The sequence below is a fragment of the Rhipicephalus microplus genome, chromosome 9 (assembly GCF_043290135.1).
Source record: "Rhipicephalus microplus isolate Deutch F79 chromosome 9, USDA_Rmic, whole genome shotgun sequence".
NCBI lineage: Eukaryota > Metazoa > Arthropoda > Arachnida > Ixodida > Ixodidae > Rhipicephalus > Rhipicephalus microplus.
This window is the reverse complement of record NC_134708.1, coordinates 12,468,377-12,486,347: the sequence shown is the minus strand read 5'-3', so window position 1 is coordinate 12,486,347 and position 17,971 is coordinate 12,468,377.

The following is a 17,971-nucleotide window of genomic DNA, read 5'->3' as shown; positions in this document are numbered from 1 at the left end:
ACGCGGTGCGAGGAGGCAACAGAAAAACAAATGCCACGTCCAATATGACCTTGAAAGCTTGTAGTTTCGTGGTTTTTGTTTCTTAAGGGGATGAACTATAAGCATGGACTACATCTTGCCGGAGCAACTGTATCGTGTCTAGAGCACCCTAACACAAAATCAATAATTTGAGATTAAGGTTTATTGTCAACGATATTATAGAAACCGCGAAGGGCTTATAACACGAAACAAAAAAAAAACATGGTGAATGTCATTTAATTCTTTTCCAAACCCACGCGCACGTAAATAGACAGAGCTTATGAATTGCTGCACGGCTATTAAACAGAAAAAGAAGGGTAAAGGTGAGTTCAAAGCAGCGCGAAGTAATGAACGAAGGTATACAATGCTATAATTATGGCATAGCGGAAGTTTATTCAGGTCATCAGTTTTTTTTTACGAGCTAAGTCTAGAAAAGCGAGCTGTGAGAAAAGGACGCCTTGGGAAGGACAAATTGAGTCGGTATAACTTAGGCGAGGCCAAGAAACAAAATTTAAGGGCACGTGAAATGAAGGAAACTTTATACAAATTTAGCGCAATCGAAGGAATAGTGGTATCAAAGGTGTATTTCTGTGTAATTTTCTATTTTGTAACGTATGGTCATCCAAAGTATTCACTATCCGAATACTTGTAACTGCATGAAGTAGTAGAAAACTTGCTAATACTTCACTGTTAGTGATGTCCTGACTTCCTTCTGGTATCAGCGTTTGCACGGCCTGTTTTTTTTTTTTTTTTCAGAATGGCTTAGCGAACGCTTGATTCATCCTTCCCAGAAGTAGTGTTGCCAAAACTCTATTCAGTCACATACAAAGGATTTCATTTTTTGTTCTTTCTTATTTTTTACTTTCTTCCCGTTATATTTTTCCTTTCCCGAAGGTACAGGCAGGCGATGGGGCCAATAAGGTGGCAGATGTAAGCCTGTTACCTCCCTATTTTTTCGGTGTCTGTACAACAACAACAACAACAACAACAACAACAACAACAACAACAACAACAACAACAACAACAACAACAACAACAACAACAACAACAACAACAACAACAACAACAACAACAACAACAACAACAACAACAACAACAACAACAACAACAACAACAACAACGACGACGACGACGACGACGACAACAACAACAACAACGACAACAACGACAACAACAACAACAACAACAACAACAACAACAACAACAACAATAATAATAATAATAATAATAATAATAATAATAATAATAATAATAATAATAATAATAGTCGGCAAAGGCAAAACTAAGTAATATATACTGACTCCAAAGGAGCGTTGCAAATGATTAGGAATTTTTATTTTCGTATGGATGATAGCACCCTAGGTGAAATGTTAGGAACAATTGCCATCGGTTATCTGAACGATCACAAGATATGTTTTCAGTGGCTTCGGAGTCACGTAGGAGTGATAGAAAACAAAACTGCTGACAAATTAGCCACTGCAGCGTACAAAAAAAGTTCACTTGACACCAGCACCCGTTTAGTCCTCAGAGAGCAGGAAAGTTTTTTCTGAACTGTGCCACAAAAATATGCAAGGACGCTTGGTCTGACAAAAATACAAAAGTGTTCACTTTTATATTAAATAGATTGGTCTCTTTGACTTTCACCTAATTCAAAACTCGATAGACTATTCGACAGGCTGTTGCACCGTCTACGATTCGGTGTTTCATACACACTCACTGCTTATGCCGCATAAAAAGAACTTCCCCGCACTGCGACCACTGAGATCATGTCGACCCGTCAGAGAAGCATATTCTTATAGAATGTCCGAAATGTAATCAACAACGTGCTGAACTTTGGAATCGCTTGAACCGACTAGACAGACGTCGATTTGCGATTTCGAAAATACTTGTACCATGGCCACATTCCCATAATCAAAAGCGCGCAGTGAGCGCTCTCTGTGATTTTTGAATGGATACAAATCTATTGAGCTGTCTTTAGTTCATATTATACATTGCCACTATTTGTACGGACTATATCCGCAATGTGATACCAATATATGAACTGAAGTTTGACTATAGACACCGTGTTAATTCATGTAATATAAGCCCTCTAATGTATGTAGGATGTACATAGTGCCCCTGATTTGTTTTTCTTCTTTTAATTTCATTTTTCTTGTTTGTGTGTTCATCTTGTACACTGTCTTGATGTTGGGATAGCCGGCTCTAACGTAGCCTAGCTTCCCATATCTATCTATCTATCTATCTATCTATCTATCTATCTATCTATCTATCTATCTATCTATCTATCTATCTATCTATCTATCTATCTATCTATCTATCTATCTATCTATCTATCTATCTATCTATCTATCTATCTATCTATCTATCTATCTATCTATCTATCTATCTATCTATCTATCTATCTATCTATCTATCTATCTATCTATCTATCTATCTATCTATCTATCTATCTATCTATCTATCTATCTATCTATCTATCTATCTATCTATCTATCTATCTATCTATCTATCTGTCTGTCTGTCTGTCTGTCTGTCTGTCTGTCTGTCTGTCTGTCTGTCTGTCTGTCTATCTATCTATCTATCTATCTATCTATCTATCTATCTATCTATCTATCTATCTATCTATCTATCTATCTATCTATCTATCTATCTATCTATCTATCTATCTATCTATCTATCTATCTATCTATCTATCTATCTATCTATCTATCTATCTATCTATCTATCTATCTATCTATCTATCTATCTATCTATCTATCTATTTTAAAGGGACATATACCGAAGTAAGTGCAAGACGCCTAGATTCCCGACGACTGCATTTGCCATGAATGCAAGGCCACAAGCAGGTCCGCATTCACATTTGCATATAAATCATATTTACAACATTTATGAAGAAGAAGGAATGGACGAGAAACAGCATCTGAATAATATTGTGTAGTCTGAAGCAGTTATAGTCACAAGACGTGGTAGTAATGCGTTGCCTGATCATTTACTACCTTGTTCACAGGCATCAGTACACATACAACGCAACGGGTTGCTGCATTTTTATCTCTCCTGAAAAAGTCGTATATTCTTAGTGTAGGTGGTTATCACACATAATTATTACAAATATGAAATATTTAACTTACATCATCAACATCGACATAACGAAGCATGATCTCCTTGAGAACTTGCAGCAAATTCGATGTTGAATAAGTAATATTCCAAGCCCTGCATCGCATGTCGCACACTCCGCGAGTGCGTGGAACAGCCTATTTTAATCAGCATCTGCAACATAATGTCTGGTAAGCTGTGGAGAATGCGTACTGGGTATGCAGCTTATTGTTCCGAAATTAGCATATTTATGTGATCTAAGTGAAGTTAACTGAATGGTCAAATACCTTTTTATGCGTTGCCGTGAAGAAAACTTGCATGGCGGGCCTCTTTAGCCTCAGAATTTCCTGATTATTGTCTTTCTGTTTTACTGCACTGTCATTTAGAAAGCACGATGCGGTAATAAAAATGATGCGGCTTGTTCGACACTTCTGAATTAAATGCTTAGGAGTTCCGGGGAGACATGGTACACATAAAAATTTTTATTGCTCTTTTCTGTAAACAATGCCCTTGTACTACTTCTCGGTTCAAGCACACGAAGCGACATAACGCAACGAAAAATGTGCTGGTTTACGACAGCACTTTCTGCTTGCCCTCCTCCCTCCCCCCCTCCCCCCCATAAAAAATGCCCGCGCAGAGGTCGTGGATACGTCAGCGACATAATAAATACGCCAGGGTGGTGAAATCTGTGCAACTACGCGTGTACTTGCACGCTCACCTCGCTTGCTCGCTCGCTCACTCACTCACTCACTCACTTCACTCACCCACTCACTCACTTCACTCACCCACTCACTCACTTCACTCACTCAGTCACTCATTCGCTCACTCACTCACCCACTCACTCACTTCCCTCACTCACGTCACTCACTCACTTCACTCACTCAGTCGCTCATTCACTAACTCACTCACCCACTCACTCACTCACTTCACTCACTCACTCACTCACTCACCCACTCACTTCACTCACTCAGTCACTCATTAACTCACTCACTCACCCACTCACTTCACTCACTCACTTCACTCACCCACTCACTCACTCACTCACTTCACTCACTCACCCACTCACTAACTCACTTCACTCAGTTCACTCACTCACTCACTCACTCACTCACTCACTCGTAGAAGTGAATTTGCTCTGCTCTAATTCTGTTAAACGAAACGCATTAACACTGGGTCGAATGTTGCTACAGCTGGGGATTGAAAAAAAAAAGTTCTGACAGCTGAACAGTGCGTTTAACTGACGTTCGTACTAATGAAATTTACTATACATGCTGCTCCCTGGGAAGTCTGTTCAGGGAAGAGACATGCTTCTGGTGTGGAGCCAAAGTTTGGAAAGCCCTTCCATCAAAAAGTCGAGGAAAGCGAGACCCATGGAGTGAGCACAATAGGCTCGGAAGACGAGAAGGAAGTGAGTGTTATTGCGCGCCGGTTCTCCTAAGAAGAATAGCGTCCGGTGGTACGAAAATGATGGATGACAGCGGCAACTCGTGTCTTTGGGAGAGATAATGTCGGACGAATGCGCGATGAGGGAACAGAAGGCGGAAGAATTCCTTGCGCAAAGAAAGACCCTTATGAAAAAAAAAAGCGGAAAACCCGGGAAATGTGTAAGATAAAACATGTGCGAAAGCACATATAGTCAAGCGATGGCCACAGTGTGTCCACGTAGTTTGGGCAAGAAAAAAAGGAAAAGAAAATACAATTCGCGGCTTCTGGAAGATACTGCTGTCTGAGGAAGTAAGGGAAAACTTTCGGCTTATTTCTGTAGACTTGCCGAGTAAGAACCAACCGCATGAGTGCATAGGCTTCGGCATCAAGGAGGGTGAAGGAGAAACAGTGTTCGTTGTCGCAGCGAAGTTGGCCTTCGGAAGACATGATAATGCCATGGAAATATCGTTAAATAGCTGGTTTCGCAAAAACAATGTAGCGTTCGCGTCCAGGTTTCGGAGCGAAAGGTTGGCTTTGTCGATGAGTGAGAATTAGAGGGGGATGCAACTGAATAAAAAATAATGTTCAGTTCGAATGACAATGGAACTCGGACATTTTGCGTGGCAACCAGGTGTTGTACCACAAAACCATGCCGTTTCTCGAAACTGCTTCGAAAAAAAAAATACTATATAAATTCTGGTGCACCACAGCGCAGAAAACAGACGACGGACGGAACACAGACGACCATCAGCGCTCATCGTCGTCCTTTGTCTTCCGTCCGTTGTGTGATTTTTGCGCTGTAGTGCACCATAATAATGTACCAACAAGCTCAACTCGCCGCTTCAATGCCATATGAATGTAGTGCAGTGGGAAGGCTCTCCTTAGCGCATGCAATGTCGCATGAAGGAACCGCAGTATCGCACCAGATGTCAAACGTGTGAACTTCGAAACGAGTGGGTTGCTCAAAGTATCCCACTTGTTACAAAGTGCGCAACCACGCAGGTGTGGGAGTCGCCTTACGGACGCATCGTGGGCGTCGGTAACTCGCCAATGGTTCAGAAGCACGGTGAGGCACATCCGAAGTGCATGCGAAATTTCGGAGCCATATCATAGTGTCGGTCACTGCTTATAATGGTGTCAGGTGAACTAAGCAAAGCTGGTGAACTCAAAACATAGCTCAGGAAGGTAGGTATGCCTATCCACACGTTTCAAAGGCTTTTCGTGATTTCTGTCGAGACATGCGATCTTTTGTATGCTGCTTCAAAAACAGCTCCAAACTAGCGCACCAATACCAAACTGATTTCGCAAAAGGGGCCCTAAAGGCTCTCACGAAATATTTTGCTTTCACAATCGGCATGGAAGACACTGCTGCTTGCACCCATTGCGTGTGGGTAAGGGGAAACTATCGACCACGCTATTTGTCGCTGTCGTCTCTAGAGCGCACACAAGCTCCACTGGCAGCAGATTTTTGTCACAACCACACGGGACTGGAATCGTCTGCCTACAACTACCGTGCACCACTCCGACCCGCATCAATTCAAGATTGCCCTCAAATCACTTTTTTTATTCTGTAATTAATACCCATCTCTCATGTAATACCCCGGCTAAGGCCTTAGAGGTATTCAAAATAAATAAATAAATAAATAAATAAATAAATAAATAAATAAATAAATAAATAAATAAATAAATAAACAGTATTGGTCTGCCTTGACCATACATGCCACGGTTGGAACATCACTTAAATGTTTGACCGGAATTGTCGACGTACTAGATATCTATTAAGGTATTAATGGAGTTTTTGAGTGGCAATGGCCAGGCGCGTAGCCAGAAATTTTTTTCGGGGGGGGGGGGGCACCACTTTGATTTTGGAAGAAGCACCCCCTTAAAACGGCCATTTTTCGCTCTCTATGCCATGGCGAAAAAATATGGGCGGGTGGGGGGGGGGGGGGGCGTACGTGTTTGGTGTGCCAGTCAACTCAGTCCTGTGCTTGCTGCTGCCAATTTATACCCGCAAACTTCTTAATCTCATCTGCCCACCTCACCTGCTGTCTCCCCCTAACCCGCTTGCCTTCTCTGGAAATCCAGTTAGTTACCCTTAATGACCAGCGGTTATCCTGTCTACGTGCTACATGCCCGGCCCATGTTCATTTCCTCTTCTTGATTTACTCTGTGATATCCTTAACCCCGGTTTGTTCCCTAATCTACTGTGCTTTTTTCTTGTCTATTAAGGTTACACCTACCACTTTCCTTTCCATTGCTCGATGCGTCGTCCTCAATTTAAACTGAGTCCTCTTTGTAAGTCTCCAAAGTTCTGCTCCATAGCTAAGTACCAGCAAGATGCAGCTGTGATATACCTGTCTCTCGAAGGATAGTGGAAATCTACCTGTCTTGATTTGAGAGTGCTTGCCAAGTGTGCTCCACCCTATTCTTATTATTCTATTTACTTCAGTCTCGGGGTTCGGCTCAGCGGTGATTACCTGTTTTAAGTAGACATAGTCTTTTACCACTCCAAGTGCACTATTACCTATCTCGAAACGCTGCTCTAATCCGAGGTTGTTGTACATTACTTTCGTTTTCAGCAGATTAATTCTAAGACCCACCTTTCTGCTCTCCTTGTCTAACACCATAATCATGAGTTTCGATTCGTCCCCTGAGTTACTCAGCAAAACAATGTTATCAGCGAAGTGCAGGTTACTAAGGTACTCTCCATTAACTCTTATGCCTGACTGTTCCCATTCAAGGTCTCTGAAAACCTCCTGTAAGCACGCGGTAGATAGCAAAGGGGAGATTGTATCCCCCTGCCTTACACCCTTCTTGATTGGTATTCTGTTGCTTTCTTTATGAAGCAATATGGTAGCAGTTTGACGTATGCATGTGGGAGGTATGTAGCGCGTAGACAGGATAACCGCTGGTTATTAAGGGTAACTAACTGGATTCCCAGAAGGGAAGCGGGTCAGGGGGAGACAGAAGGTTAGGTGGACAGATGAGATTAAGAAGTTTGCGGGTATAAATTGGCAGCAGCAAACACATGACCGGGGTTAACTGGCGGAACATGGGAGAGGCCTTTGTCCTGCAGTGGACGTTGTCAGGCTGATGATGATGATGATGATGATGGTAGCAGTTGAACCCCTGTAGATTTCTTCCAGCATGTTTATATATGCTTCGTCGACGCCCTGACTCCTCACTAATGGCAGTACTGGCCGACTGACAAGCACCGAGTGATTGAATAAGGCAAAATGCCCAAAATAATTTGCTTTTGAATTTCATTGAAGCTCGTAAATATGCTTCACTATCCTAATTTAGCAGGTTGAGGTCTCGTCCCCTGGTCGCAGCAGCCGCATTTACGATGGAGCCGAGTATGCTTGTGGTTTTTGCACTTAAATTTAGGTACACGTTGAAGAACTCAAGGTGCTCAAAATTTCCGTAGCTTTCCACTATGGTGTCTCTTGCAATCATATCAAGGTTTTAAGGTATTAAATTTAACCTATTAATATTATCAAATTCAGACGTTCATGCGTTTTTGGAGACGCCTATGAATACAAGACATACACATAGGTGTTTATGCTTGATATCTTAATAATCATTCTGACTGCACATAGTGCAGCAGCGGTTACTAGGACAATGGCTTCGTTTTACGTTTTCTACTGTACGACCTAGAGCATCCCGAAAACGCACTTCGTCAAAAAATTATGATCCATTTCCACGAAATGAATTCTGATGGAACGCGAAGCAGCAGCGGTGCACGCGGCGTTGACGCGGTTGAAACGGGCGTCGACACGAGTGCTAGAAGAACGGTTTGAAGCGAAACTCGGTGTAGTATTTACTCGAGTGAATGTTTGTTTGAAGCGGACAGACATGGGAGGCGGGTCAAGTTTCCTGTAAGTTTCTTCACAGAAAGACTGTTCGCTTGATGTGCGTTGGAACTGCCTATTGATGGAGAGGGTGAAGCGGAATAGACGACACGTGGCGGGCGTCGACAGACTAGGGAGAGAGTGACGTCAACGCACACGCAGTGCGAGGAAAAGCGTGACCTACTTGGCACCGCCCCAACACCAGTGGCAAGGCGACTCGGGAAAGCGGTGCGGACGGAGGGACAGCGTTATACCCCTGTCTCACGGGCACCCGTGAAGACCGTTTAACTCCCTCGTCTTTACGACAACGAAGATGCGGTCCGTGTCACACGGCCACCCTTACGCAAACGAAGGCGAACGGAGCGTTTCGCAAAGGACGTTCAACGATCTCCCTTCGCAGCGAAACGAGGTACTCTCGTCCTCAGCAGTCTAGAGGTCAGAGAAAAATTTCGAGCACTAAGTGGCCGCAGTGAAAGAATAATACATTTTAGCAACATTAAACGTTCTTTCGTTGTAGTACTCATTCACAACGCGTGTTTGTTTACAATATTTACGCCTGTCAGAGTTCACCGATGCCCTACACACCGTGCCTCGCGACTCGCGAGTCGGGCCGGCCGGCGCCAGCCGATCAACGTCATTACTAGCGCAATATCGCACCACTTCTTCACGTCGTCCGCTTTGTCACTCATGGCTGATGAACACAAAATGTGCGCTCACGAGGCAAGGAAGCATAAGAACTTTCGTACCAGGCATGTACACAGGCAACAAAACAACTAAAAGCACAATGTGGCCAGCGTCACTAGCAGCATTGCTACATTTAGCAAATGCGTTTTTATTTGAAATAATTTTTAATGGTTTGTTAGTCGCATACCTACTTTATAGTGCTTTTTTGTAAAAACCGCATAACGAGGATTCACAAAAAAATCAATAGGGATCAAATTAGAATACTTTTCCGAAAATCAAACAGCGCCAGCTGAGCCCCCTCGCGGCAACTGTTACAACCTTGTCATTGCCGTGTGACACTGCCACAACTCCTTCTCCGTCGAACGCCCTAGGGGAGATTTACGTTGACGGTGTTCAACGGAGTTTGGTGGTGGCCGTGTGACAGGGGTATTACACAGGCTAGTCAAAGGGCTGCTTCACATCTAATATGTGCTCAGAGAATGTTATATTTATCATTGTCTTCTATTGAGAGTTAAACATAACTCATAAATTATGACTATCTATCTATCTATCTATCTATCTATCTATCTATCTATCTATCTATCTATCTATCTATCTATCTATCTATCTATCTATCTATCTATCTATCTATCTATCTATCTATCTATCTATCTATCTATCTATCTATCTATCTATCTATCTATCTATCTATCTATCTATCTATCTATCTATCTATCTATCTATCTATCTATCTATCTATCTGAACTTGTTACAACGCCCAACGCAGGTGTGCTTAGCGGCACTCATTGGTGAGTTAGTTTCGTGAAACATTGTGCGATGGGTTGTACATCGATCTTCCGATCTTCTGGGCGAGCCGACGCACGCTGGTAAAACCATGTTGTGATGGTCAAGGAAAAACTTCGGTTTCAGAACAGGCCTGCAAATGTTTGTAGAATGCTCTGGCGATGTAGTTCGCAACTTTAGCTTGGCCACGAAATATCGAACTGCCTTATTACGATGCGGAGCGTTGCCGCCTAGAGTGGCGAAGCGTGTTTGGCTCGCTCATTAATTATTGCTCGATCAAAGGAGCTGGGTTTACTAGCTGCCTTAACGAGGAAGGCACCACTGCCTTCTACGCCTTTTATTAATGACAGCCCGCGAACACAGCAAACAGTGTTGCGGGTGAAGGGATGAAGAGATGGGCAAGGTCCCGTCACCACATATAGTTGAGGGGCGAATCATTTTCAGCTGCTATTATCCGAGTTTGTTTTGTTGATCTGTTATAAAGCTGAAGTTTGAGCCTTTATGGGATCATGGTGCTCTCAGGGCAAAGAAAAATGAAAGAATAGGAAAAAAATTAGCAAAGTTTGCACAAAGCCGCGTAAGGCTTGAAACCGCGAGACTAGACGATTCTAAGGACTAAACTAACGTATTCTAGTTCCTTTTGAGGCCTTAACTACAAATGATGCGATTTTCTCTTTGTCGTTTGTAGGTCATTGTTAGGCTATAGCTAGGTTGTTTTTTCGTTAATACTCAGCGCAGAGAAGTTCGAGTTACCCCCCTCCCCCAATGGTCACAGACACGTCGTTGTTGGTGCTGGCCTTCCATCACTCCCAAATCTTCTTGCAGCCGCCCATTGCATTTCGCGTTCTCTGGTATTATCTCGTTATACGTACTCGGGGTCTTCAACAGCTGCCATTTTATTGTGTTAACCGCTGTCTTCGTCCTTTTCAGCGAAAGTCATGTGTTTGGGGTTATCCAGTTTCAATGGCACACGTGCACCCATTCACGATTACGATAGCTTGTTGGTAGGAGGTCAACAGAGGGTGATTCACGAAGTGGTTTCGCTGTTGAAAAAAAAACAAGATAGAAGATAAGGAATTTTTTTAACTATTTATTTGGTTTGAGTACATAGAGAACACGAAGACAGAGAAAATAGGGAAGGAACAGGCTGACAACTGCAACCTAATGGGCACAGCGCCTGCCTGCTCCTTCGGGAAGGGGAGGCATAGAGGAAATAAGGGAAGAAAGGAGAGAGAGAAGAGAAAAGGAAAGTTTGAAAAGGGGGGGGGGGCACGCACACGCAAAAAATTAAATAGTCACATGAAAAACGTCTATAAGATAAGGAAAGATGTACGAAAACATTCAAGTTCTGAATAAGCTTTACCATGTTCCCGCCATGGGTTGCGTTAGCAAAGGTAACAAAAAAGTTTGAAAACTCGAATTTTTTTGTTTTACCCGTAGTATACACGAAGTTTAGAATAGTAGATTTGAAGTAGTTGGTAAACATTCATTCTAAAGGACCAGGCGTGGGAAGAACGACACCCACACAAAAGGTGTTTACATTGTCTCGACTTCTTTCTTTTCTCTATAGTTGTACGTTCTGTCTCTTAGAGGGAACACGTAAAATCGCACGAGAATATGTCAATGTAATGCATGGCTTGTTTCTTGTGTAAGATATTTATGGCAATGAAAAATTAAAAAAAAACTGGTTACTAGTACCAGCTGAACTTTTCGGCATTTGAAATTCACCTTTTTTCTTTCTTTCTCTCGGATGATTATTTTTTTCTTTATATTTAGCCTATGTGCATACTTACAGGAGGAGGAGGAAGCAACAAAAAGGGAGAAGGCAGGGAGGTTAACCAGAAAGACATCCAGTTGGCTACCCTATACTGGGGGATTAGAGAAGGGGACAAGAAAGACGACAAAGAGGGAAAAGAGGGACAAGAAAAAAAAAGGGTTGGGGAGAGACTGACAGTAATTTCACTGCAGTGTGTAGAAGTCTACCACATGTCAGAGGCGTTCACACAAGCCTGTCTTTCTCAGGAAACACAGCAGGGCTTTCACTGCCTTGTGGGCTGTCGACGCATGTGGACGTTGCTGTAATAGCACCTGCACAGAAAGAGGCCGATCACCCAGTCGCCGCATTGCGCTGGCAAGTACTTGTCTATCTGAGGCAAATCGAGGACAATGGCACAGCAGGTGTTCGATATTTTCGTCGGTGCCGCAAACATCGCACGCCGCACAGCATTCACAAACAAATATACACGAAAACAAAGGACAAACAGGAACAAAAAAAGCAAGGTAAACAAGTGAGTTTACAGGCTTTTTACAATGTTTATAATTAGAATTCGCCGTGGAGCGCCAGTATAACAATAAGTCCCTAAAGTTCCCTAAACCACTCCTAGTTCAGAGACCAGATAATGGTTTCATTCTCGCCTTGCTATACGAGTTGTCCCTTCATCGCCACTTATTTCTTCATAAAACAGAGGCAATGCGAGCAATAAGCCATGGAGCCTATGAGGATTTCAAGCTTTAGGCTGTACGGTCTTATACCATTTCAATAATAACATGTGGGACTTAACATCCCAAAACCACTATATTTTTGAATTCCAATGGCAGATCCAGATGAAGTTTTGCTGCACTGAGTGGAACAATGACATTCCAATGGCGGATTGGGAGCGTGAATTTTCTGTTCCAATGGAAGATTGAAAGAAACCGCAGGTCACAGATTGCTCCGTGGAACGAGCATTCTTGATGGTTCAGCGAACTGGGAGCGCGGGGGTAAACAAGGACACAAAACAAACAGGAGGCGCACAGCACGAGCATTCTTGCTCAGCTGAAATCGGTGGATTTGAGCGGAAGTTCAAGTGACGTATTCTGTGCGCCCGCCTTTCATCAAATCACCGATGTATGTCCTGAAAACACTTTGCACTCGCTCGCACCCTCTCGTACTTCGTCACTAGATTTCCGCTCACCACCAACTCCCGTCGAGACGCGCGCACTCTAATCGCAGATTTGGCGAGAGCTATCCCGCCCGGATCTGTGCGCTGTATTCGCAATCCGGCCAAGCGCTCGCGATCTGCCATTGGAATTCAACATATGATTATGAGAGACGCTGTAGTGCAGGGCTCCGGGAATTTAAACCATTCCAGGGTCCTTCAACGTGCACCTAAACCTGAGCACACGGGCCTCATGCATTTTCGCCTCCATCGAAAATGCAGCTGCCGCCGCCGGGATTCGATCCCTGGACCTTCGGGTCAGTAGTCGAGTGACATAACCGATTAAAATATCTGCCATAAGGAAGAACAGCCGAGTGCAACTTGACAGAGTGTCTCAGACATTCGACTGTGGCCTCCGTGACGAGCTCCATCCACGCCGTAGCCGGAGCTGATCGCGGTGGCCGCCGCCGTCCCACAATGCTGACATAAAGGCGCTTCCGTTGAAGATGACGCGCCATACAGAAGATGGCGTCACCGTGGTCGCTCAGCATCTGAAGAAGTCTTGCTGCCACGGCCGTAGTTTTCTGCCAAATATAGCTATCCGCGATCACTTTAGAAAACTCTCACATCGTTCATCGAATTCAGTAGTGATCAAAGTGATAATACCCACCACGATCGAGTGAAATTCTTTAAAGAAATGCCCCAGGTGTCATTTCAAAAAAAAAAAAAAAAATGGCAGCATATCCACGGAGTGATTGGTGGGGAGTGGGGCGAAGCATTCGTCCGTTCATTCGTTCTTGCTTCCGTCCGTTCCTGCGTACGTCTGTGTAACCGTCCATGCGTCCATCCACCCGTCCGTGCGTGCGTCTGTTCGTGCGTCCGTCCCTGCGTTCGTCCATGCATCCGTGCCTGCGTCCGTTCATGCGTCCATCTATGCATCTGTCTGTGTGTCCGTTCGTCCATCTATTCAGCACTGCAAGTACCACCATCTCGCATCTTTTCATCGTATATTCTCCATATAGAAGCACCGCCATTCAGCGGACATTTCAAGGACTAAACGGGAGGTGGCACACGCACACTTTCTTACGGCTTGCGCTTCGGGTCTACTTCCCACCTTCAACCACCTTGAGTTCATGGTATATACTAGTTCACTGTATTTATGGCTATGCGGCCCAACGCTCGCTAAACCTTTCTAAAACCAAGGAGGTTACACCCAGCGAGTATAACGTAGCAACCCTTTCTTGTCAGATCGTGCTCAATGCACTTGCCAATAGCTGCTAATGAGGATCGTAGCGTGCGCGTTACCTAAAGGCCGAATGCTCTTGTCTCTCATTCCCCCTTAGCAGCCATTAACATGTGCATTGAGCACTATCTTTTATTGTTCGACAACGCATAGAAGAAATCTCTCATTGGAACCACCTTGGAGGTCAAAATCGTAAGGACCGCTATTTCGGGTATTTGCCACTGGTGGTCATGTACTACGAGGGACGCACAAGCCACGCCATAAAGAGCTTCGCCCCTAAAATTACACCTTCTCCCGCTAAAGGGAACCACGTGCAGATGCGAATTAGTGGACGCTAATGCTTACGCTGACGGTGGCGTTGACGCTGCGACTCATCGTGGCATTGCGCAGGAGGGCATTCTCGTGATGCGCAAAAAACGCAGTGATGGACCACTGTTTTCTTTCGCTGCTAATGGGCAATGAGAGACAGAAGACTCCAGTTGGACTCAGAGATCCGCAGACCGCACGCTGCTCATGTTTATTGTTGATCAACGCAGAGGAGGAGGAGGAATCTTCCACCGGCATGCACTACCTGGGAAATCAAGATCCAGAGATTATATATACGAGGTGGCCAATGAGCAGTCATGCCTAGTTCACACTGAAACATCCGCTTTCTACAGCGACCGAAATTCCCCTGCCGCCGAAACGCAGCGTTGTTCGCACTGGATGCGCCCCGCGCCGCCGAATATGCCATCTACCACGGGGCGAACGCGGGATGGATGCGCTGTGACCCGGTTGTTGTCGTGACTCGCAAACGCCACTATGCTGTCCGGTGGTGTACACTTCGACGATTCTCGTACGCAAGAAGCAAGAAAAGACAGTACTGCTTACTTTGCTGGCAAGTGGCTGTCTTGTAATGCACGAAGAGCAGAAAAACCACCGACGCCAGCGGCGTTGGTGGGCTCGTTTTGCTTTGCAAGACCGCAACAAGCTCGGTCACGCCAACAGCAAGCTCGGTCACCTCTTTCACGAAATACGGAGGCAAAGTAGGCACAGAGTAGGTTAAACTCCCGTTGGTTTCAACATTCAGTTACGTGCACTGTGGCATAACAAGTGAGTAGGGCTTGGCCGCCATTTTTCAAAATTCCTTGACTAGCACTCCTATTGGTCCGCGGTGACCGATTCGGCGACAGACGCCGCAAAAATCGGTCCGAGAGCGATCGGCGCAGAGAGGGCCCTTTCGGCGGAACTCGCCGCCGCCGAACCGGATTTGGAGCACTTTCGGTGGCCGGAATGCTCAGGGTGAACGCGGCCTCACGCTGGCCATGCGCAAGCAGTCGGTTTTTTCAATCAAGATGCTGCCTGCGTCGGCGCTGTGGAGCGAGAAAGGGGGGAGCGTAGGAGAGGAGTGAAGGGGAAGGAAACGCATATGCGCAGTAAGGTTGGTCACACAGCAGGAGCACCGGATTGAACTAGACCATAATAGGATGCAGCGCATCGAAAACTGAAGACTCATCAACGATCAGATACGCATGAAAACGGACAGTCACACGTGCCAAACATACGGCGATGAAGGAAAATGAAATGTAGCAAACAAAAAGGTGATTCCTGCAATAAGCTTATGATGAGAATTCACTGCCCCTTGGCGCGTGGTACTGACATGCAGTGCACGCTACACAAAAAATGGAATAATGTATATATGCCTCGTGTCCAAGCGCTTTGGAAGGTATACCTATGCTGTAGTACAAATAAAACGACGTGCAATGTCACGGCCAGAGCTTCACGGAGGAGGATACATTTGCTTCGTAAGAAAAATCACCATGCCTATTCACACGCCACACGGGGATTATGGCTGGAAATATCGGAGAACGATGTATGCAGGAAAGCGCTGAGGCATTCCCGTTTTCCATTATTTCGGCGGATATTTCCAGTCGCGTTTGGGTTGTGGCACTCTTTTTACTGTTCGTCGGCTCGAAACCCGAATCGTTTGGCTCAAAGAAATCCATTTATCATGCGGAGGCGGTGCCATTATTAACGAAATCGTTTTTCTTTTCGCAAGCGGTGTTTCTGGGATCGACTTCCGCGTTTGAGTGACCTTGAAAGAAGAATACCGAGATCGTAATCTCGTAATGTTCACAACCGTAGCAAGCCAACACGAAACGCTACAGAACCAAGAGCAAGCACTGAGGGGCGAGCGAAGTATTTACATTCCAGCAAGTGTTCCACCAGCAATATATATATATATATATATATATATATATATATATATATATATATATATATATATATATATATATATATATATATATATATATATATATATATATATATATATATATATATATATATATATACCTGAACTTGGCAACGTTTAACGCTAGAACCTTATCTAGTGAGGGAAGTCTAGCTGTACTATTCGAGGAGCTAGAGGGTGTTAAATGGGATATAATAGGGCTCAGTGAGGTTAGGAGGACAGATGAGGCCTATACGGTGCTACAGAATGGGCACGTCCTTTGCTACAGGGGCTTGGCAGACAGAAGAGAACTGGGAGTGGGGTTCCTAATTCACAGAAACATAGCTGGCAACATAGAGGAATACTATAGCATTAATGAAAGGGTGGCAGGTATCGTAATTAAACTGAATAAAAGATACAAAATGAAGGTAGTACAGGCTTACGCGCCTACATCCAGCCATGATGACGCTTCAGTTGAAAGCTTCTATGAAGACGTGGAATCGGCAATGAGTAAGGTAAAAACACAGTATACTATGGTGATGGGCGACTTTAATGCAAAGGTAGGGAAGAAGCAGGCTGGAGACCAGGCAGTAGGAGATTATGGCATCGGTACTAGAAACGCCAGAGGAGAGCTACTAGTAGAATTCGCAGAACGCAATAATTTACGGATTTTGAATACCTTCTACCGAAAACGAGAAAACCGCAAGTGGACATGGAGGAGCCCTAATGGCAAAAATAAGAACGAAATAGACTTTATAATGAGTGCACACCCTGGAATCGTTAAGGATGTGGAAGTGATTGGCAAGGTACGATGCAGTGACCATAGAATGGTACGGTCTCGAATTCACCTAGACTTGAAGAAGGAACGACAGAAACTGATACGCAAGAAGCCAATCAATCAGCTAGCACTGAGAGGGAAAGTACAGGAATTCAGAGTGTCGCTGCAGAACAGGTATTCGGCTCTTAGTGAGGAAACCAACCTTAGCGTAGATACAATGAATGATAATCTGACGAGTATCATTACGGAGTGTGCAGTGGAAGTTGGAGGCCGGGTAGTTAGACAGGACACTGGCAAGCTTTCCCAAGAAACGAAGAACCTAATTAAGAAGCGTCAAATCATGAAAGTGTCAAGTACAACAGACAAAATAGAACTGGCAGAGCTTTCGAAGTTGATTAATAGACGTAAGGTATGCGATGTAAGAAGGTATAACATGGAGAGAATTGAACACGCTCTGAAAAATGGAGGAAGTGTCAAAGCATTGAAGAGGAAACTTGGGATAGGCAAAAGTAGGATGTATGCACTAAGGGACAAAGAAGGCAAAATAACTACCAATATGGATAGGATAGTTAAAATAGCGGAGGAGTTTTACAGAGATCTGTACAGTAGCCGAGACAACCACGACCTTAATACTATAAGAACTAGCAGTAACCCAGATTACACCCCACCAGTAATGATAGAAGAAGTCAGAAAAGCTTTGGAGAGCATGCAAAGGGGCAAAGCTGCTGGTGAGGATCAGGTAACATCAGATTTGCTGAAAGATGGAGGACAGATTGTGTTAGAAAAACTAGCCACCCTGTTTACGAGGTGTCTCCTGACGGGAAGAGTACCAGAGTCTTGGAAGAACGCTAACATCATCTTAATACATAAGAAAGGAGATGACAAGGACTTGAAGAATTACAGGCCGATCAGCTTGCTCTCTGTAGTATACAAGCTATTTACAAAGGTAATTGCTAACAGAGTAAA